The sequence below is a fragment of the Rattus rattus genome, chromosome 4, assembly GCF_011064425.1.
Source record: "Rattus rattus isolate New Zealand chromosome 4, Rrattus_CSIRO_v1, whole genome shotgun sequence".
Classification (NCBI taxonomy): Eukaryota; Metazoa; Chordata; class Mammalia; order Rodentia; family Muridae; genus Rattus; species Rattus rattus.
The window spans coordinates 121,406,391-121,430,598 of NC_046157.1; the positions used below are offsets into that span (position 1 = coordinate 121,406,391).

General features: G+C 37.5%; 1 pseudogene; it reads left to right on the forward strand.

Moving 5' to 3' along the window:
• The first annotated feature begins 886 nt into the window (after window positions 1-886).
• LOC116898490 overlaps window positions 887-24,208 on the forward strand; it is a 77,619-nt pseudogene continuing 54,297 nt past the window's right edge.

A 24,208-nucleotide genomic window follows, 5' to 3' on the forward strand; every position in this document is an offset into this window, starting at 1 on the left:
AGAACTAATAAAAAAAGTTTTTAAAAAATATATAAAGAAAAGCAAAGATTCAGTAGAAACCATACACTGCATGAAATATTTCAGAAGAATGACTAAAACATACCAAGCCCAACGTCTAATAGTTAGAGGTAGTGGTGAGAAAACAAAGGATTTGGAGAAAGAACTGGAAAAGTAGTTTTTGTTCAAAGTTTGAAACTTTTCAATTTTACCACACAGACACTGAACAGGCAACGTTCCCAAGTTGGGTAAATGAGAGATTGTGTGCTTTAGACAATACTGTGCTGATGTCCCATTCATCTTCTTTCACTCTGTCCAGGTGGTACAGCCAATCATTAGCTATTAACTAATTCTGTTCGAATCTGACAATTTGTGACTATAAGGAGAAAATGGAAAACAGCTCTTTCTTTTTGTTTGCTACATGCTTTTGTCAATGTCACTTCACCATGGCATTCATAACTTCATCTGGCCCTCCCATTTGGCCCTCATCTGTTCCCCTGGTGGTAGTACCAGGTACATCCAAGCCATGACCCCTGCTCTAAGATTGAGTACTGCTTCATGGATCATTTACTTCAGTTTCTGAACAGCCCAAACTCAAGACTTGGTTACCTCTGCTTTAGACATGACAGAAGCTTTCTACAATTATCCATTGAGTTCCTTCTTAGGCTTATGTTCTGTGTTCTTACAAATGATAGTTAATCAATCCATCTCCAATTTGTGTATTGAAATGCCTAATGTGGATTTATATTGTTCTGACTGGGTCCTTGTCTGGCAGAAATTCCACTGTGGATTTGAAATGGGAAGAATAGAGATTCAGACAGAAGGCTGGTCAACAATGCAATATCCTAGGCAGAAAGTAAATAAGACAGTAACCATGCCAGTAACAACAATGACGATAAAAGAAGACACAGCAGCTAACATCCACAGACTCTACCAGTATGCAACTCTAACAACTGCAGTTCAAGGCTACTCAAGGAATAATGCACTAAATCACAAGGATGTTGGTATGTAAACTTTTAAGGACAAATGAATACGAGTCTGGAAAAGAGGTGATCCTCTATTTTCAAAGGATGAATCTTGTTCAGTGAAGGGAAATGAGCAATTACACTTACTTCCTTTTCATAGGAGACTCACCCCGTGGAAGTAACAGGTCTCACTCAGTCAGATCACACAGTCCAAAAGTGGAACACAGGGTTGAATCTTGAGTTTTCTGATTTTCAAATTAAAAAAGGGTTGAGGTTTATAACTCAATAGAAGGGCATTTGCCTACTATGCATAAGGTGATGGGTTCAAACTTCAACAACAGAAAATAACTATGGATATGTATGCCAGCAGTGGGGTGTTTTCGTTAAGAACAAAGCAATAGTGTTTCGCTCACAATTCATAAGAAAGACTTACCAAGAAAGAGAAGTCAAAAACATCTTAAAAACTCAATTTTGATGCATAGTGACTGGTGAAGCTACTCTTTTTTCATTTATTAGAAAGTTTTAAATTTATATTTCAAATGTTATTCCCTTTCCCAGTTGCCCATTCATAAACCCCCCTATCCCATACCCCTCCATTTCTTTTATAAGGGTGTTCCCCTCCCCAACCACACTCTCTTCCCACCCCCCTGATATTCCCCTACATTGGGGGTCTAGCCTTGTCAGAATCCCAGGCTTCTCCTCCCACTGGTGTCCAAAAAGGTGATTCTCTGCTACATATACAGCTGGAACAATGGGTCTGTCCATGTGTATTCTTTGGGTAGGGCTTTAGTCCCTGGGAGCTCTGGTTGGCATTGTGGTTCTTATGGGGCTGCAAGCCCCATCAAATCCTTCAATCTTTTCTCTAACTCCTCCAATAGGGACCCCATTCTCAGTTCAATGGTTTTCTTAGCATTCTCCTCTGTATTTGTCATGCTCTGGCAGAGCCTCTCAGGAGACAGCTATATCTGGCTCCTGTTAGCATGCACATTTGACTTCAACAATACTGTCTAGTTTTAGTGACTGTATATATATGGGCTGGATCCCCAGGTAGGGCAGGCTCTGAATGGCCATTCCTTCACTCTATGCTCCAATGCTCATAATTCTACCTCTAATAACAAAAATAATAGGTAACAACAATCATTACTCCCTAATATATTTCAACATCAATTCCCCCAATAAAAAGACATAGACTAACACATTGAATATGTACACAGGACACAGCATTTTGCTGCACACAAGAAATACACCTCAGTAACAAAGACAGACACTTCCTAAGATTAAAAGGCTGAGAAAAATTTTTCCAAGCAAATGGTCTGCAGAAACAAGCTGAAGTAGCCATTTTAATATCAAATAAGATTGACTTTTCAACAAAGTTATCAAAAAACATAATGCAGGACACTTCATACTCATCAAAGGAAAAATGCACCAAGATGTCCTCTCAATTCTGAAAATCTACGCACCAAATGAATGTACCCACATTCATAAAAGAAATTTTACTAAAGTCCAAAGCACACATTGAACCTGACATAATGATTGTAGTTGACTTCAACAGCCCCCTTCTCATCAATAGATAGATCATGGAAATAGAAACTAAACAGAGACACAGTGAAACTAACAGAAGTTATGAGCCAGAAGGATTTAACCAATTTCTATGTAACACTTCATCCTAAAACAGAAGAATATACCTTCTTCTCAGCACCTCATGGTACCTTCTCTGAAGTTGATCATATAATTGGTCACTAAACAAGTCTCAACAGATACAAGAAGATATTAATAATCCCATGTATCCTATCAGATATCAACCTTTGGGGGGACTTTATGCCTTTATGTGGCTGATGGCCACAGAACTATGGGGGGGGGCTTCAGCTAGTGACTGACCTGGTATTCTAGGAGTCAGGCAAAACACCTACCATCTCTTTTAGGGTCATTGGGGTTTCAAACTTCCTCCACTGGGAACCAGAGTGCCTTTCATGGTTCCATATTTTTCTGGGTCTGGTTTACTTCACTCTGAATGACCTGTACTTGTTCCATTCAGTTGCCTGAAAATTTCAAGATGTCACTGATTTTAATAGCCAAGTTTCTTTATTCCTTTTTTTTCACTGAGGGACATTTAAGTTGTTTCCAGTTTCTGCTATTATAAATCAAGCTGCTATGAGCATAGTTGAAAAAGTGTCCTGATGGTGTAGTGCAACATGTTTCGAATATATGTCCAGTAGTGTTAGAGATCTATTTTGGGGTAGAATTATTTCCAATTTTGTGACATATCACCATATTTATTTCCAAAGTGGCTGTACAGTGTGCATCCCCCTTAGGAATGTTTGTTTCTCTTGTTCCACATCTTGCCAGAATGACCTTGTGTCTTTGATCTTAGCCATTTTGACAAGTGTAAAATGAAATCTAAGAGACATTTTGATTTGCATTTCTCTGATGACTAAGGATATAAAATTGCCTTAAGTGCTTCTCCGCCATTGGAGAATCCTTTGTTGAGAATTCTCCCATTAGGTATGTACGATATTTTAATTGGGTTATTTGGTTTGTTGATGCCTGGTTTCTTGAGTCCTTTATATATTTTGAATATCAATCCACTGTCAGATGTACAGTTAATGAAGATCTTTTCCTACTCTTTTAGCTGCTGTTTTGTCTATTTGATAGTGTGCTTTGCCTTATGGAAGCCTTTGAACTTTATGAGGTTCCACGTATTCATTGTTGATCTTAGTGCCTGTGCCATTGGTGTTCTGCTGAAATTGTCTCCTGTGCCAATAAATACAAGATTAGTCCCCATTTTCTCTTCTATCAAGTTCAGTGCATGTGGTTTTATGTTGAGGTCTTTGGTCAAATTGGACTTGAGTTTTTGCAGGGTGATAGATATGCAACTATTTTCATTCTTTTATATGACTGACTTTTAGTTATGCTGACTTTTAGTTAGCAACATCATTTGTTGGAGATGCTGTCTTTTTTCCATTTTATATTTTTTTTCTGGCTTCTGTATCAAAGTTCAGGTGTCCATATGTATGTGAATTTATGCTTGTCTCTTGATTTGATTTCATTTATCAACCTACCTGTTTTAATGCCAATACAATGTGGTTTTTATTACATAGTTCTGTAGAAGAGCTTGATATCAGGGATGGTGATACCTCTGGAAGTTCTTTTCTTGAATAGAAATAATTTAAGTTCTTCCTTTACAATTTGTATCTCTCAATCTCCTTTAGTTGCCTTATTTCTGTAGCTAGAACTTTAAGTACTATTTTAAACAAAATGGAGAAATCGGACAACCTTGTCTCGGTCGTGATTTTGCTAGGATTGCCTTAAATTTCTCTCCATATAATTTGTTGTTGGCTATTGGCTTGCTGAGTATTGCTCTTATTATGTTTATGTCTGTGACTTGTGTCCCTGATATCTCCGAGACTTTCATCATGAAAGCTGGTGGATTTTGCTAAAGAATTTTCAGCATTTAATAAGGTGATCATGTGAAGTTTAGAGCAGCAACTGGAGGAACGGCCATTCAGAGCCTGCCCCACATGTGGCATATATATATTTTTTTTCACCAAAACTAGATAAGATTGATGAAGCTAAATAATGCATGCTTGCATGCTGAGAGGGACCAGATATACATCTCTCCTGAGAGACACATCCAGAGCATGACAGAGGTTAGTGCTAGCAGCAAACCACTGAATTGAGAACAGGACTTCCATGGGGGAATTAGAGGAAGGATTGAAAGAGTTGAAGGAGCTTGCAACCACATAAGAACAACAATGCCAACCAACCAGAGCTTCCAGGGACTAAACCAGTACCAAAAGACAATACATGGACTGACACAGGGCTCCAACTGCATAGGTAGCAGAGAATAGCCTTTTTAGGGCACCAGTGGAAGGGGAAGTCCTTGGTCCTGCCAAGGTCAGACCCCTAGTGCAGGGGAATATGGGGGGGCAGTAAGGGGGAATGAATGGGGGGCGGAATACTCATATGGGGGAGGGGGAAGGAAGGGGGTACTTATGTACAGGAAATGGGAAAGGCAATAACATTTGAAATGTAAGTAAAGAAATATATCTAATAAAAAACATGAATAGGAAATACAAATTATTAAATAACAGGATCAATTTAAAATTATTTAAAACAATAAATATTTATCTCACAATAAAAAAAAGATCATGTGTCATGTGAGTTTTTTCTTTCAGTTTGTTTATATGGTGGGTTACATTGATAGATTTTCATATATTGAACCATTCCTGCATTTCAGGAATGAAGCCTATTTGATCATGGTAGACGGTGTTTTTGATGTGTTCTTCTATTGGATTTGCATGAATTTATTGAGTATTTTTGCATCAATGTTCATGAAGAAAAATGTCTGAAGTTTTCATGGTTGAGTATTTGTGTGATTTAGCTATCAAGATGTCTGTGGACTCATAAAATGATTTTTGGCAATGTTCCTTCTGTTTCTATTTTGTGAAATAATTTGAGCAGTATTTGTATTAACTATTCTTTGAAAGTCTGTTTTTGTTTTTTGGTTTTTGGGGGTTTTTTCTGGTTTTTTTTTTTTGGTTTTGGTTTTTGGTTGGGAGACTTTCAATGACTGCTTGTATTTGTTTAGGGGTTATAAATTTAAATTGTTTATCTGACTTTAATTTTAAAAAGTGGTATCCATTGAGAAAGTTGTCCGTTTCTTTTAGGTTTTCCAGTTTGTGGAGTTTGTGAAGTAGAATGTGCTGTTAAGTTGCTTGTATAAGATCTCTGTAATTTCTTTATAGAGGCACTTGTGTTGTAATCTTTCCTCTTAGCACTGCTTTCACAGTGCCTCCTAAGGTTGGTTATGTTCTGTATTTATTTTCATCGAATTCTAGGAAGTCCTTAATTTCCCCCTTGACCAAATAGTCTTTCAGTAGAGCATTGTTCAGTTTCCATGAGTTCACAGGCTTCCTGTTGTTTCTATTGTTGATATCTGTTGAGTGTTCTTTTAGAATCACACTACAGCCCTAGCCCCAGAGCTGTGTGACTGGTGCTCTGGTCCATCCCAGCTCCCTTTTGTTCTATCCAGCTCAGCCCTGGACTCAGCCACTGCCAGCCTTAACCCAAGACCCTCAATCTGCAGATAAAAGACACACACTGAGCTTCTCACTTTACAGTTTGCCTTCTGTGGCAAAATCGCAGGGTGCAAATACCTCCTGCCTGGAAATGTGTGTCCTTAACCTTTTAGTATCTCCATCTCGCCTTCTACCCTAAGCTTAATGGCTTGTTCCACTTAGCTTCTGGCCAGACATCTCTGGCAATCCACCAGCAGCAGAGCTGCAGGTCCTGGCTGTCCTGAAATCAGGTTGTTGCCTGCTTCTGTTTCCAAAGCATGGCAGAAAAAGGCCTCTCTCTTTCCCTGCATCTGCCTTTTCCTCCTGGGACCTAGAAGTCCCACCTGTAACTTCCATGCAGCAATTAGCTCCTGGACCTCTGTAGTGACAAAAATTAAGAACCAACTACAACAGAACTAGATCTAGTGTCAGCATTCCCCCTTACAGATGTCCAGCTTTAATCCATATCAGTCTGATAAGACCCAAAGAATTATTTCAGTTTTCTCACATATCGCTTTGTGATAGAGTAAATGGTCAATTTTGGAGATGGTTCCATATGAGGAGCTGAGAAGAAGGTGTATTTTTTTGTATCTGGGTGAAATGTTCTGAAGATATCTGTTAGGTCCATTTGAGTCATACTATTTGTTAGCTTTCTTTGTTTCATTTCTGTCTGCATGACCTCTCCATTGATGAGAGTAGGGTGTTCAAATCTTCTACTATTAATGTGTAGGTTCAATGTGTGATTTAAGCTTTAGTACTTTTTATGGATGTGTGTGCTTTCATATTTGAGGGATAGATGTTCAGAATCCAGATGCCATCTTAGTGAATTTTTCTTTTGATAAGTATGAAATAGCTTTCCTCATCTCTTTGACTAATTTTGTTTGAAACTCTAGTTTTATAGATATTATAATGGCCACATGAGCTAGCTTCTTTAGTCCATTTGCTTGGAAACTATTTTTCTGGCCCTTAACTCTGAAGTAATGTCTATCTTTGATGTTGAGGTGTGTCTATTTATTTATTTTGAGGAGGAAAGGGTTTATTTGGCTTATACTTCCATATTATAGTCAATCACTGAAGGAAGTCAGGACAGGAGCTCAAGCAGGGGAGGAACATGGAGGCAGGAGCTGATACAGAGGCCAAGGAGGAGAGCTGCTTACTGGTTTGCTCCTCATGGCTTGTTCAACCTGCTTTCTTATAGAACCTAGGGCCACCAGCCCAGGGATGACACTACTCCTAATGGTCTAGGCCCTGCCATATCACTTACTAAGTAAGACAATTTCATATAGGCTTGCCTATAGCCTGATTTATTAAGGCATTTACTCAATGGATCCCTTCTCTCCATTGATGACAACTTCTCTCTCTCTCTCTCTCTCTCTCGCTCTCGCTCTCGCTCTCGCTCTCGCTCTCGCTCTCGCTCTCGCTCTCGCTCTCGCTCTCGCTCTCGCTCTCGCTCTCGCTCTCGCTCTCGCTCTCGCTCTGCAAACAGAGTCTTTGTATTAAATAGCCCTAGCTATCCTGGAACTCACTATCTAGACAAGAACTCATAAAGGTCTGTGTCCCTTTGTTTCTCAAATACTGAGATTAATATAATACACCACTATGCCCAGCAAGCTTCTCATCTCTAGGATATCTTCAAACATACCTTTCCAAGTAATGACATACTTAAATATTTTTATGGTTAGCACATGGACATACTTTATGGAGTATACTTTACCACACCATAACTGCCAGGTAACTACCCTTTTTCTACCCCACAGTAGGAACTGTAGGACTGACCAATTGTACACATAATTGTACACTCTGCTGAAGAGTAAAGATCTGTCTTCAGTCCTTAGATTGAATCCTAAATGTCCCCCCGGAAGTCCACACAAGAAAGGCTTAACTTCCAGAGGACTATCATGGGGGCTGTAGGCATTTTAAGAGGCAGCAGGAAAGACTTCTTTAGACTATTAGGGTTGTGTTTTTTGAAGGAGATTTCAGGCCGTAACCCCTTTCCTTCTCTTTTTTTCTTTTGACCTTGACCACAAAGTGAATAATGTTTCTCTGTCATATTATCCTGACATGTTGTGCTATCTCAACATGGAGTAATTGATCATGGATCAGAACTCTAAACCATGAGGTTAAGCCAATCTTTTCTTGTTATAAGTTAATTACCCCTGTCATTGTTAAAGTGAAGTCTTAGTTAGCACAAAGTTTATCCTCAAACACTTGCCAGATCTGAAAGACATATTGACCCTGTGTTATACTTGTATTCCATACCCTCCTGTGAATAATCTTATAGCTTAACTTGAACATTTAATCACTGAGTTGGAGCTGTCATTACTTTTAATATAGGCAGGATATAAATAAAACTATCATTACTGTATAATTCACATATAGTTGCTGGTAATGTACATATGAAAAACTGCTAATTTTTATGTTTTAATGGTATACAGTCTCTTGAAAACCCCATATAAACAAATTAACTATAAATTAGTAGTAATTGTTGTAATATAATGAATGAAATACCTTGGAAGCAAAGAACAATGAGCTACTATCTGTTTGGGGTTGGTGAAAAGATAGCTTTTTAGCTTTTGAAGTATGAGTGGTATGAAATATGAGTTCCTGCACTTGTGAGAAGAATAGAGTCAGAACAGGCATTGGTCTTTTTCTGCTCCTCCTCCTCTTCCAGTTGAGATATGCTTTCTGTATGCAGTAAAAAGATAGGTCCTGTTTTTGCATCCATTCTGTTAGCCTGTGGAGGTTTTTTGCTTGTTTGGTTGGTTGTTTTTTTGTCTGTTTATTTGTTTTTAAATTAGGGAATTAAGTCTATTGATATTTAAAAATATTAACCACCAATGGTTATTAATTTATTTTATTTTGATGTTGGTGGTAGTAATGTGTGTGTGTGTGTGTGTGTGTGTGTGTGTGTGTGTGTTTCCTTCTTTTTGTTTTGCTGGTGTGGAATTATTTATTACCTGTTTTTTCTTGGGTGTAGTTAACCTCCTTCAGATGGAAATCACCTTCTAGTATACTCCATATGCTTGGGTTTATAGATAAATATTGTTCAAATTTAGTTTTGGCATAAAATATCTTGTTTTCTCCTTCTGTGATGATTGAACATTTTGTTGTATATAGTGTTCTTGGATGATGTCTGTGTTCTTTTAGAGTGTACAAACCAGAACTGTCTGGCTATTAGAGTCTCTGTTGAGGAGTCTGGTATAATTCTAATAGGTCTGCCTTTACATATTACTTGGAATTTTTCTTTGGCTTCTTTTAATATTCTTTCTTTGTTCCATACATTTAGTGTTTTGATTATTATGTGACAAGGGAGATTTCTTCTCTTTTCAAATCTATTTGGTGTTCTGTAGGCTTCTTGTATATTTATAGGCATCTCTTTCTTTAGGAAAATTTTCTTTCATAACATTGTTGAAAATATTTTCTGGAACTTTGAACTAGAAACCTCCTTCTAATCTTATTATTTTTAGTTTTTTTTTCAATAGTGTCCCAGATTTTCTTGATGAGTTGTGGCAGGAACTTCTTAGATTGAACATTTTTTTTACCTATGAATCTATTTCTTTTATCTTATCTTCAATCCCTGATATTTGCTATTTCAGCTTTGTATTCTGTTGGTGGTGATTGCATTTGTAGTTCTTGTTATTTACCTTGAGTTTCTATTTCCAGAATTTTTTCAGTTTGTGTTTTCTTTATAGCTTATATCACAATTTTCAGGTCTTGAACAGTTTTCTTCACCCATTTTCCTCCCCATTCCTTGGCTTTCTTAGAATTCCTTAAAGTGTTTAATGATTTCTTCCAATTTCTTTTCTTCGATGTCTTAAAGGGATTTTTGAAGTTTCCTCTTTAAGGACCTTCACCGTATTTATAAATTTGGATTTAAAATTGTTTTCTTGTGCCTCAGCTGCACTGGCTACTCTGGTCTTTCTGCCATAAGATAGCTGAGCTCTGGTAATACCATATTGGCCTGGCTGCTGTTGATTGTATTTTCATACTGGCATTTATACATCTGTGTTTGGGATAGTTATATGACTAGGTACTGATTTCTGAGTTTATCATTGTTAAATGGGTGTTTTATTCCCTGTTTCTATTTCCTCTTTGGTCTTCTGCAAATTGTGAGCTGGACTCCTGGTAGCCTGCTTAATATCCAAACCACTAGGGAGTCTCTTACTATGTTGTAGGCTTGATTTCTGGCAAAGTGATTAGCCTTTGGTGCATCAGGATATCTCTGTTCTTCTTTCTTCTGAGTTGTGTGGCCTGCATCTGCGCAGCTGGAGTCTGTTGGGATTTGGAGTCGGTGCCAAGCTTTGGGGCCCTTGGTGAGGTGTGGCTGAGGGAGGTGGTAGACTGTGTCTTGGGGAACTGAGTCTAGGGAGTGGGGAGTTGGCCGGGTCTCACTCACCTGAACTTCTGATTGGTTTGGCCTTCACCTAGGAAGCTGGTGATGGTTAGTTGTAACTGTTGACTTTACACAACCTAGAATCACTTGGGAAGACATTCTTAATGAAAAATTGTTTAGATTAGTTTCTTCTGTTGAAGATATGCTACTGAGGGATTTTCTTAATTGGGTTAATTGAGGTGGGAAGATATACTCAGAATGTGGGCAGTAACTTTTTCTGGATTTTGATCTTGGACTGTATAAAAAAGGAGAAAATGAGCTGAGTGTTGAGTAAATTTTATATATGTTTATGTACTTTTTTGCTTTTAGTGAAGTATAGGAACCATTATTTGTCTAAATATACAAATGATAATTTTTTTGTCTACACATATAATAGTAAAAATATTAACATGAAAGAGGATGGAGAAAGATTCAAGGAGGCAGGGACATTGGAGGATGACCACCAAACAACATTTGCAGGATGCGACAGAGCCATTGCACACATGAACTAACATCAACTATGATGTATGCACAAGACTCTCACAAGATGAAGCCTGCCAGATCTGTAACCTGGATTGGGCAGAGCCCCAGGAAAGCTCATCCATAGCTGAGGGGCTGTGGCAATTGATGGCTGTGGAGAAGAGACAGTTTTCTTTGCACTAATAGGCTACTAAAGTTCCAATGGATGAAACTACATTCATGAAAGACTGGCAGCACTGAGTGGACTCCAGTGACTTTAAAATAGGACCATGGAGTTGTCAGCAAAAATGATAGGAGGGTGGATATAGGAAGGGTTGCAGAGGAGAGAGGAGAGATGGAGCTAATCAAAACACAATATTTTAAAACAACATCCTTAGCCTTCTTATGAAAGCCTAGGTTATGATATGTTTAATAGTTTGAATATTACTACATTTTCGAATTATTATATTCCCAATGTTACAATAAATTTGCTTTATTTTAGGTGAGCAAAAAAACCCATAATATATTCATGTATGAAAATAATAAATTAAAATAATAGCTAAAAGAATTGATTTTAACAATGTGTCATCCTCCATTGAATTTAATTTGAAGTATTTATAAATCTTAGTGAATGAAGAAAATGGAGAGATAACTCAGAGGTTAAGAGCACATACTATTCTTATAGAGAACTTTGAGTTTGGTTCCCAGCACTATATTTGGTAGCTTACAACCATCTGTAACTCCAGTTCCACTGGATCTGATGCCCTCTTCTAAGCTCAGAGTACACAAACAGGTATGCACATACCCACAAACGTTACCACACATACATACACGACATTCCCCCACACCCTGATACCACACACACACACACACACACACACAAAACATACAACACACACACACATTCACTCACTCACTAAAAACATATCTTTAAAGAATTTCAGTGACTGAATTAATCTTTTTTGTGTCCTTTGTTTATTATAGCTGAAGAATTTGGTAGTATTTCTTGATAATCTTTCATTAATATCTATTTATGAAATAATATGCAATTAAATCTTGATAACAACATGCTTTCTTAGTTAGGAATAAGAATTAAATTGAGCTTTTCCAATTTGAAATCTCTGTATGTATCTTCAGCCTGTTAAGTACACACTCACAACAGCCATGAAGAACCTCACTACTCATATTGATGCACATACTTTAGAAAAGTGCCGAAAGGCACCAAATCGGGATTCTTTTTCTAAATTAAGTTGCCTAACTATAAGCTTCCCATTGTTAAGGGATATAAAGGTCAGCATTAACAGCCATAGTTCCAAACAGATCATGGACAAATCTGCTGGTGGACATTTGCCAAGAAATGGAGTGTTTGCAGACTGCTCGGCATAGATTCCTAAGAAAGAGCAAGCTCCGCCCAATCCCTTTACTCTGCATTTCCTGCCTGTCTTGCTCCAGAGAAATAAGTAGACACATTTAAACCATCAACAGAATTTTACGTTAATCTGAGAAAATACATTATGAAGAACAGATGATGTTGCAGTATTGCTCATTTCCCTTCAGTGAACAAGATCTTCAACTTCATGTTTTGAAAATAGAGATTCACCTCTCTTCCAGGCTCATACCCATTTGTGCTTAAAAGTTTAAGCACTGCTTTCCAAGTGATTTAGTGCCCTATTTCTTGAGTAGCCGAACTGCAGTTGTGAGTGCCCACATTGCTGCCATTCTGGCGAATCAGCTCACCATATTTGGATTTTTTTTTCTTCTTTTTTTGGTTTTCTCCTTTCAATGGCTTCCTCTGTCGGTTTTTTTCCCCTCCCCAAATGTTCATCAAGTGAAAACAGATGAAACCCATGACTCATTCTGCTCGGCCGGGGATGGGTTTGCTGATGTCATTTCTGTCTCAGTGGCCAAATAGTTCTAAAGAGAATAATCAATCTAGCAGACTCGCCGTTTCAGTTAGAAATTAAAGCATTTACTGTAAGTTCTCTTCATCTCCCCATTCCTGCTCCCTCTGTTAACTCCCTTCCCCAAAAAAGAAAGAAATAAGAAAGAAAGAAAGAATGAAAGAAAGAAAGAAAGAAAGAAAGAAAGAAAGAAAGAAAGAAGGAAATGTGAATGTAAACTTCTGAAATAGTTACATGCTTTCCTTGTGTGTCACACCACACACACATATTTCTCTCACCCCTCCTGTCTCATTCCACTCATTTTTTTCCAGACTGTTATTCTTTATGAACAGAAAAAGAATGAAACAGATTTATATTGAACAGTTTGAAAACTCTGCTCACTCCAACCTTGTTCTAAGTACAGGCATTGCTATCTGCTTTCAAGGTTTCATCTGAGGGCTCTGAAATCTTAATCTCCACGCAAGCCTGTACTTCATGTATCTGAATCAAATCCAGTTTTCAGCTGACATCATGTATTAGATATTTTCTAAATTTGAATTCAAAATGGTTGAAGCTGAATTAGGGACTTGTATTAGACATCCAAATCTTATGCCATTATTATTTTCTACTATTATGAAAAGCTTCACCAGACTCAAACTGACTGTTTTCAGACAGAAAACTGGACTCTCAGAAGTGCAGGCAATCTTGAGAGCTCAGAGGAGACAACTACTTTTGCTCACATTTCTGGCCCAAGAGGAATCTGCCCGGTGCCCTCTGTGCCCTCTGGGCACAGGAACCTAAGAGCAGTCAGGGACAGGAAATTTCTGATTTCTCCTACACTGAAAGTCAGGAGAAAAGTCAGGCACCAGGAGTGGTTGACACACCTGAGAGCAGAGGTAAGACCAATTCTTCTCCTCCAAAACACCCTCATGGAGGCTTCAGGACACAAACCCAAGAACAGTCTGGGATAGGACCCTTCTAATTTCTGCCTGCATCTGGAGCTGACCTGGTCCCCCACAGCTCTCTTTTCCCAGATCCAGCTGAAAGAAAACAGGTCTACAGGAGTGCTGACATACAGACTTACAGAAGGGGCAAGCCACTTTCAGAGACAGCAAGACCAGCCAACACCAGAGACAACCTGATGGCTAGAGCAAGCACAGGAACCTAAGCAACAGAAACCAAGACTATTTGGCATCATCAGAGCCCAGTTCTCCCACCAAAGCAAATATTAGATATCCCAACACACTGAAAAAGCAATCTTTGGATTTAAAATCACATCTCATGATGATGATAGAAGACATTAAGAAGGAAATAAATAACTCCCTTAAAGACATACAGGACAACACAGGTAAACAAGTAGAAGCCCTTAAAGAGGAAACAGAAAATCCCATAAAGAATTACAGGAAAACACAACCAAACATGTGAAGGAATTGAATAACACCATTCAGGATATAAAAATGGGATGGTGATTTTCCCAGAAATTTTTTTTATTATTGAGAATAGTTTTCAATATCCTGAATTTTTTGTTATTCCAAATGAATTTGCAAATTGTCCTTTCTAACTCTATGAAGAATGGAGTTGGAATTTTGATGGAGATTGCATTGAATCTCTAAATTGCTTTCAGAAAGATGGCTATTTTTAATAATTAATTAATCCTGAAAAATCTATGATCATGGGAGATCTTTCCATCTTCTGAGATCTTCAATTTCTTTCTTCAGAGACTTGAAGTTCTTGTTACACAGATAGTTCACTTGCTTGATTAAAGTAACAGCAACGTATTTTATATTGTTTGTAACTATTGGGAAGGGTGCCATTTCCCTAATTTCTTTCTCAGCCAGTTTATCCTTTGAGTACAGGAAGGATGCTGATTTGTTTGAGTTAATTTTATATCCAGCCACTTTTCTGAAGTTATTTGTCAGATGTAGGAGTTCTCTGGTAGAGTTTACGGGGTCACTTAAGTATACTACCATATTATCTTTTTCTCTGTGTTCTCCTGTATTTCTTTAGTGAGGTTATTTATGTCCTTCCTAAAGTCCTCTATCATCATCATGAGATGTTGGTTTTGATTTTTAAATCCCAAATCTTGCTTTTCTGGTATGATGGGCTATCCAGGACTTGTTGTAGTGAGAGAACTATATTCTGATGATGCCTAGTTACCTTGGTTTCTGTTGCATGTTCTTGTACTTACTTGCCTCTCACCATCTGGTTATCTCTAGTGCTACATGCCCTTGCTGTCTTTGACTGGAGCCTGTCCCACATGCAATCCTGGTTGTGTCAGAACTCTTCCGAGTCCAACTGTCTCTGTGATCCTGGGATCCTGGGATCCTGGGATTCTGGGATTCTGGGATCCTGAAATCCTGGTGTGACCAAACTTCTGAGACTCTGTTGTTTCAAATCTCCTGGGAATCAAGTTTTCTCAGGGTTTTTCAGGAGGAGCCAGAGCCCTGGGTTTGCTCTGGGCACTGTCTGCAAGCTGGACTGAATTCGTGCCTCTGACTGGGCAGGGGTTTGTGTTTTCTGGTTCTTGTAGGGTCCCCATTATGCTGGGTGTTGGCAAAGATGTTGTGGCCTCAACTGTGATCTTGAATAAGTCTAAGCTTGAGTGTTCCTGGCTGTGTCTGTTCTCCCTGTATTTCGAGCTTCCTCTATGATCCTATGATCCTGGGCATTTCAGAGCACCTGGGAATCGGGGTCCTTCTGGGTAAATGGGACTGGGTGCAGAGCCAGAGCCCAAGGTCTGCTCAAGGCACTGATTCAGACCAGAAGGGACCGGTGCCCCTGGCTGGGTGGGGGGTTCTTTCATCCTTGGATCCTGGGGAAGCCAGTACTCCGGGTGTTGAGGCAGATGTTGTGGCCTCTCCTGTGATCCTGGGCCTTTCAGGGAACCTGGGAGTCCTACTTCCTCTGGGTACTGTCATATATCTCTATGTTAATGTATTCAGTATATCTAGGATTTCATCTTTTAAGACAGGATGGCTATACAAAGAAATATATTCTTCACACCTTGTATTTTGTGTTCAAAAAGTACAAATGTTTGACAAGAGTAGCTTGGTTGAAAAAATTATGGAACTTATATGTAATGAATTGAGATAGCCATACTATATTTACAGATGATATATTTAAACAATAGAAAGGTAAATATTTAAATAATATCAGAAATATATTAAGTAAGACAGCATATCAAATGCTATCGATATATATATAGTATAGATACAAGAGATAGTCTACGAAAACTTGAAATTTTTTCATAGAATTTATTTCTGAGAGGTTGCATTGAAGGTTGACTCTTTATAATGTATCTAGCTCTCCTTTCCCATAGTTATAAAGTAGTCATAGTTTCCCAATTAAGTGACCAAAACAGATGAAATTATCCTTCCCTTTTCGATTAAGAAATGGAAGAAGCAGAGAGGCACCAAGCAGAGCAGGGTATTCAAATGTGCAGTGACCTCAGAGCACAAGTGGCAGTGTGACTGAATCTCCCAAGTGAACTCCGAGTGCATCCGCTGGTTTGGTGTTTGGAGAAACATACCCTTGCTATCACATGCACAATTTAGAGACCTTTGTTTAACATCTCCTGCTTGAAAGCATATTAACTGTTGCTGATCACTAGCTACTTTCAGAATCATACTTGGATCTATTTTCCTAAGTGATTTTATTAAATCTTCAAGAACATCACACAAGTTAAATTTTGTCTTTGCTGTAGTATTTAACAAACTGAGAGTCAAGCAAACTGGGGAAATTTCTAACTGACACAAAGTCAACAGCAGGCCTGAGCTTGTACCTGAGTTTTCTGATTCAACTGAGAGTTTCAAAAATTCCATTGTGAATTCTTCTGTCTCCCACTTTGCAGCAGCTTGTGAAATACAGGTCCCTCCGGCGTAATGTGGGATGCTAGACTAAACTGTTCTTTCTTCCTTCCTATTTCCCTTTCCTTCTCTGGCTCAATTATTGAGTTTGTTTGTTAGAGAAGCAATGAATTAAACATGTCTTACTTCTTCCATAAAATAGAAAGTATTGTTTTTAATGGTGCACGCAAGCTTATAACAAGCAGTTCTATGACCTCAATTTTAGTAAATGGCAAGGCAAGGTGAATGAATTATAAGAACTTCAGTTCAGTCCCTTCCAACATGAAAAAAATGTGAGTATTTGGGTATAGAGTCACATGGGATGGCCTAAGTAACCGCAGTGATATCAGGGTTCCATCCATCTCTAAATAACTCCCATTTTTACCTGGAATAAAGGCACAGTTTAGGGTCAATACACTAATCTCTACTGGCTACTGTTATATCTAATTAACTCATTTATTCAGTGTTGTTTTGTTTTGTTTTAGGAACTAAAAAATTAGAATTCAAAGATGAAAAAAATCTAGATTTCTGCTTCTTTGTGATGTTCACATCTAGTATGTAAATTAAAATATTATGTGATTAATATCTCAGTAAAGGCTCATTAGGGTAAACAGAGCTTACTAAGTAGTACCCTCAAAGATGGTAGAAATCTTTTAAATAATGTAACTTAATGGTTAAGATCACAAATTCTCTTAAAAAGAAAACTTAACTACAAAGCCCAAACAAGAAAACAAAACAAAAATCAAAAATTACCAACCATAACAAAACTAAGGTCTTTAAGAAATCATTTTAAAATGCAATTTATAAAAAGACTAAAATATCACAATTTCTTAACTAAAGCAATTCTAATTTCTAATTGTGAATGTTGTCACTTCCTCACAGCATAAATCTAAGTAAAGTATCTCACCTCTTCAGTCTCCACGTCTTAAAATTAGGCACAAAAATGATCTATAACATCTAAGTGTCACTGAGGATTAATTGGTTAGCACATAGCCTACACTCAAAAACATACATTTTTCTCATCATTGAAATCTTGAAACTTCATACAGAGATTGCAAAATTAACCCTTGAACGAAGACAAAACAAATGACAGTAAGCATGGACACGTTTATACTCTGTTTCAGCACTCTGATTTGATAAAAATAATCTTCTAAAAAAAGAAAAAAAAAAAAAAAAAAAAAGGAAGGAAAAAAAAAAAGAAAAACAAGAAAGCAACAGAATCCATCATATACTCATAGCACTCAGCATTAAGAACTCCAGGTTGCATTTTTAAAAATTACAGAAAAAAAATGTGCTTTGTTAGTGATCTCTGTTTGCAATGTTTAAATATTCTTATAGTTGGGGCTTTTGTTAAAGAGCATAGAAAAGTTATTCTATTTTTTTCGTTTAAAGATAAAAAAAATTAAAATGGGCAAGAACCAAACCCTGACATTATTAATGATACTCTGCTATGCTTGCAAATAGGACCTAGCACAACTGTCCTCTGAGAGGATCCATCCAGCATCTGACCAAAACAGATGTAGAGAACCACAGCAAAATATTAAGTGGAGCTCAGGCATCTTGTGGAAGAGTTGGGGAGAGAATTAAGGAACCTAGAGGGGATAGGAACTCCACAGGAAGACACATGGAGTTCAACAGGACCTGTTGCTCACTCTTGCAGAAAAATATTTCCATTACTATATACCTAAGAAAAGCCCTCTTATTCCTTCATATTTATCACACCTAACCTGCGCACTTCTAGCAGCAAGGGTACAAAATGTGTCTATCCGCGATATAAAAGAGGAACTAAAATTTGACAAACTATTGATGCCTGAACCCCATCACTACTTTGTCTCTGAAGCTAAGAGCATTTAAATTATGAATCACATCAGTCATTTAACATTTTACTGCTATATTTTCTTTCATTCTCGAATAAATGCTATCAATCAGTTCAATTCACCACTGCATGATCTAGCGATTAGACCATAAGAACGTAAATGTTACTTGACCCCAGAATCATTTCAGATAACTGAAAGAAGTGACAATTTTCAGGCCTCTTCAGCAGGATTCAACTTCAACAGAACTGGATGGGGGATCCACATACTGGGAAATCCTGCAGTAAAGTCCAAGTTTCAAGCTTTCTTGTATTATAAATATCATTAGAAATATTATGTAGCACATATAAGGAATATTTAATGAATAATTGGCTATTAGGCATGATTTTATAGTATAGTTTCCAACTTTTTGTAGGGCTATGCAAATTATTTTCTGTCTCATAATAGATGTATTACCATACCCATGGAAACGGCCAGTTCAGACCATTCTCCTACGGGCCTGAAAGGAACAGCTGTGCAGTAATAGAAGCCAGAGCAGAAATAATTAACTAATTTCCTTCTTAGGCTACCTGGACTGATCCTCAAAGAAACTAGTTTAGGCACTTGAAAAAGCACTTAAGGGCTTGACTCTGGGCCATGGCGTTTTGGCCAAGGCAAACCTTCCTGCTTTCCTCTTCAGAAGGGGCATCTTTGTTCATAGTTTAGGAAAGGAAATCACTTGCATCCAGGAGACAGCTTTCCAGAATGCCAGGTGTATAATTCTGCTGCAGGCTGAATGAAGAGTCATGACTGAGCGTATGAAAAACAGAGCTTAGGACCAACATAAGTCAGCCTTGGTCCTGTGAGCTGTTCTCCATGAATTCAGCCTAAACTGCTATGTCGAAAATATCTCATTCACCCGTTATAGTATTCCCAAGAGGTATGACAGAAGAATTCATAGATAACAACAAAATACATAAATAAATTCTAAATTTCAATAAAAGGGTCAAATATCCAGTCTTATTGTAGCCAACTAAGTTAAAAGTATATACATATCTAAAGAATCTTTATATCAAAATATCTTAATGTCTTATATTCATTACAAAAAAAATCTTCAAATTATCCACTAAAATAATTGCTGAGTAAAGTTATGTTACAAAAGACATTTTTGAACTCTAAATATGTTTCTTCCAGTTTATTTCATGCATCAGACCAAGGGACAAAACCATATGCCAAAGCAATGTTTTATGAAGAACTATGCCTGACAGACAGACTCTTTCCAAATTCATTATTTATTGCCATTCTAAATGCATATCATTTGTTTTATTCATGGAGTCCCCATGAACATTAGATTAAGTGAGCCTATGAAAAACAAAAAATATTCCAGAGAATTTAAATGAACCTAATTTGATTGTAAGGAATATGACTGTTTGCTCATGAAAAGTCAAGGATAAGACTATTCACTCCAGAACTATTCCTAAAAGAAAAAAGACTGGCAATTATCCTCATTTATGTCAATAGTGTAATTGCTAAATTTGTGATTATAATTACAGGGCAAGAGTAATAAATGATCTATAATTACACTTGATGAGGCAAAAACATCTCAACTATGAGTGTTGAGTGAAAGGAACCAGAATTAGGTTGTTTTATACTATATATTTCGAAGTATATAAAGTGGAAACATTCTTTCGTGGTATAAATCTGAACTTTGTTTAACATAGGAACTAGAGGAGGTAGAAATGACTGAAGGTGAGGGCAGGAGCAATTCCTGAGTTGTAATGAGTCTTGGTGTAATTCCTGGGTCCTAGTGGCATGGATTTCTTTACTGTAAGAGACAATGAGGAATAAAATAAGTGTGTGTGTGTGTGTATGTGTGTGTGTGTGTGTGTGTGTGTGTGTGTGTACACATGCATGGGCACATGGAGACATACAAGTGGTTGAAGGTTCACTAGCAATATACAATTTCTATATGGACTACATGGCAGTGAAAAGACCATGCTCAGGGATGTTATGATATTGTGATACTTCTGAGGGAAAAATGTACTGGGCAGAAAAGATATGATGGAACAAAGAAAAGAAATGCTAGAGAAAAGCAATAGAGAGGGGTAATGGGTGAGAGGGACTTCTTAGAAATCAGTACTGTTGTTCTCCTTTAGAGCTAAAAAGAAACTGCGTAGAACAATATATAAACCAAATTGAGAATAACAAAGACAGTTATTAAACAAACAAATATCAAACAATTTAATTCATACAATATTCAGAACCAAGGATAAAAATAATGGAATCATTGTAAGAGATGCAGAAAGAGATTTGACAAAATTAATCACCTTTAAATAATAAAAGCACTTAAAAAACCAGGACACAAGAAAATTATCCAAGTAGCATCATTCCCTAGGCAGGTTACTCTAGGCTGCATAAGAAACCACTCAGACAGCAAAGTTCTTCCAGTATAACTACTTCAAATTACTTCTCAAATTCCTACCCTGTTCTCCTTTAATGATATACCATGAACTGGAAGTATAAGCCAAATAAATCCTTCCATGAGCTGCTTTTGAAAGACCATAATGTTTATTTAGCAACAGAATGAAAATAGAAGTAATTTTATGAAAATCAGTAATGTTTCAGGACCTGAGCTACCCAGCTCCACAGCTCTGTATACCTAAATCCCTTTGGGGAGAGAGTAGACTCTCAGAAGTACAGACAATCCAGAGAGCTCAGGGGAGACCACCACTTCTGCTCACATTCCAGGCCCAAGAGGAACCCGTCTAGAACCCTGTAAATACAGGAACCAAGGAGCAGTCAGGGATAGGACCTATCTGGTCTCTGCCTGCACCAAGAGCTGAAAGCCAGCCTCCAGAAGCTCTGACACACCTGAGGACAGAGGTAAGACTGCTACTTCTACTCCAAGAGAACCACCTGGAGATTTCAGTACACAGGAAGCCAGGAGTAGTCTGGGACAGGGCCTTGTGGTTTCAGACTGCACCAAGACCTGACACTGTGACACAGCTCTCTGTACCCAGATCCCGATGGGAGAAAGCTGATCTCCAGGAGTGCTGACACACAGGCTTACAGGAGGGGCAAGCCACTGTCAGAGACAGTAAGACTAGCTAATAGCAGAGACAACCTGATGGTGAGAGCAAGCATAAGAACCTAAGCAACAGAAACCAAGACTACTAGGCATCATCAGAGCCCAGTTCTTCCACCAAAACAAATACTGTATATCCAACACATTGAAAAAGCAAGATTTGGATTTAAAAATCACATCTCATGATGATGCTAGAGGACTTTAAGAAGGACATAAATAACTCCCTTAAAGACATACAGGACAACATAGGTAAACAAGAAGAAGCCCTTAAAGAGGAAACACAAAAATCCCTTAAACAGTTACAGAAAAATACAATGAAACACATCAAGGAATTGAATAACATCATCCAGGACCTAAGATTGGAAATATAAACAATTAAGAAATCAGAAAGGAAGACAATCCTGGAGATAGAAAACCTAGGAAAAAAATCAAGAATCTTAGATCGAAGCATCACCAACAGAATACAAAAGATAGAAGAGAGAATCTCCCTCCAGGGTAGAAGATACCATAGAAAACATTGACACAACCATCAAAGATAATGTAAAATGCAAAAAGCTCCTAATCCAAAACATCCAGAAAATCAAAATAACAATGAAAACACCAAACTTAAGATAATAGGTATAGAAGAGAGTAATGGTCAGTAAATATCTTCAACCAAATTATACAAGAAAACTCCCCTAACCTAAAGAAAGTGATACCCATAAACATACAAGAAGCTTGCAGAACTCCAAATAGATTGGAACAGAAAAGAAATTCCTCCAGTCACATAATAATCAAAGCACCAAAGGCACAAACCAGAGAAAGAATATTAAAAAGCAGTAAGGTAAAAAGGTCAAGTAATATATAAAGGCAGACCTATCAGAATTATACCAGACTTCTCACCAGAGTCTATGAAAGCCAGAAGATCCTGAGAAGATGTCACATAAGAAGATGTCACATAAAAAGAAGATATGACCCTAAGAGAATATAAATGTCAGCCCAGCAACACTCACAATTGACATAGATGGAGAAACCAAGATATTCCATGACAAAAAAATTACACAATATGTTTCCACAAATCCAGAACTACAAAAAATATATAATAGAAAACTCCAACACAAGGAGGGAAAGTACACCATAGAAAAAGCAAGAAAGTAATCTTCTTGCAACAAACCCAAATGAAGAGAGCCACATAACCAATTACACCTCTAACAACAAACACCACAGGAAACAACAATCTTAATATCTCTTAACATCAATGGACTCAATTTCCCAATAAAAAGACATAGAATAATAGACTGGATAGGTAAACAGGAACCAGCATTTTGCTTCATGCAAGAAACAGACATCAGTGACAAAGACAGACACTACCTCAAAGTAAAAGACTGTAAAAACAATTTTCCAAGCAAATGGTCCAAAGACACAAGCTGGAGTAGTCATTCTAATATCAAATAAAATAGACTTTCAACCAAAAGTTATCAAAAAAGATAAGGAAGGACACTTCATACTCATCAAAGGAAAAATCCACCAAGATGAACTCTCAATTCTGAATATCTATGCTCCAAATGCAAGGGAACCTACATTCATAAAACAAACCTTACTAAAGATCAAAGCACACATTGCACCTCACACAATAATAATGGGAGATACCAACACCCCACTCTCAGCAATGGACATGTCATGGAAACAGAAACTAAACATAGACATCGAGAAAATAATAGAAGTTATAATCCAAGTGGATTTAACAGATATCTATAGGACATTTTATCCTAAAACAAAAGAATATACCTTCATCTCAGCACCTCATGGTACCTTCTCCATAACTGACCATGTAATCAGTCACAAAACAGGCCTCAACAGATACAAGGAGATTGAAATATTCCCGTGCATCCTATCGGATAGGCACAGACTAAGGCTGGTCTTCAATAACAACAAAAATGAGAGAAATCCACATTCACAGGTAAATTGAACAACACTATGTTCAATGATAACTTGATCAAGGAAGAAATAAAGAAATTAAAACATTTTTAGAATTTAAAGAAAATGAAGGCACAACATATCCAAACTTATGGGACACAAGAAAAGCAGTGCTAAGAGGAAAACTCATAGCTCTGAGTTCCTCCAAAAAGAAACAGGAGAGAGCATACACTAGCAGCTTGACAGCATACATGAAAGTTCTTGAACAAAAAGAAGCAAGTACACCCAGGAGGAGTAGATTGCAGGAAAGAAACAAACTCAGGACTGAAATCAACCAAATAGAAACAAAAGGAACTATACAAGGAATCAACAAAACCAGGAACTTGTTCTTTGGTACAATCAACAAGATAGATAAACCCTTAGCCAGACTAACGACAGAGCACAGAAAGAGTACCCAATGTAACAAAATCAGAAATGAAAAGAGAGACATAACAGAATCTAAGGAAATTCAAAAAATCATCAGATCCTACTACAAAAGTCTATATTCAACAAATTGGAAAATCTGGATGAAATGGACAATTTTCTAGACAGATACCAGGTACCAAAGTTAAATCAAGATCAAATAAACCATTTAAACAGTCTCATGTCTGCTATTGAAACATAAGCAGTCATTAAAAGTCCCCCAACCAAAAAAAGCCCAGGACCAGATAGGTTTAATAGAGAATTCAATCAGACCTTCATAGAAGACTTAATACAAATGTTGTCCAAACTATAACACAAAATAGAAAGCGAAATGAGGCCAAAATATAAGGAGATTGAAATATCCCCATGCATCCTATCAGATAGGCACAGACTAAGG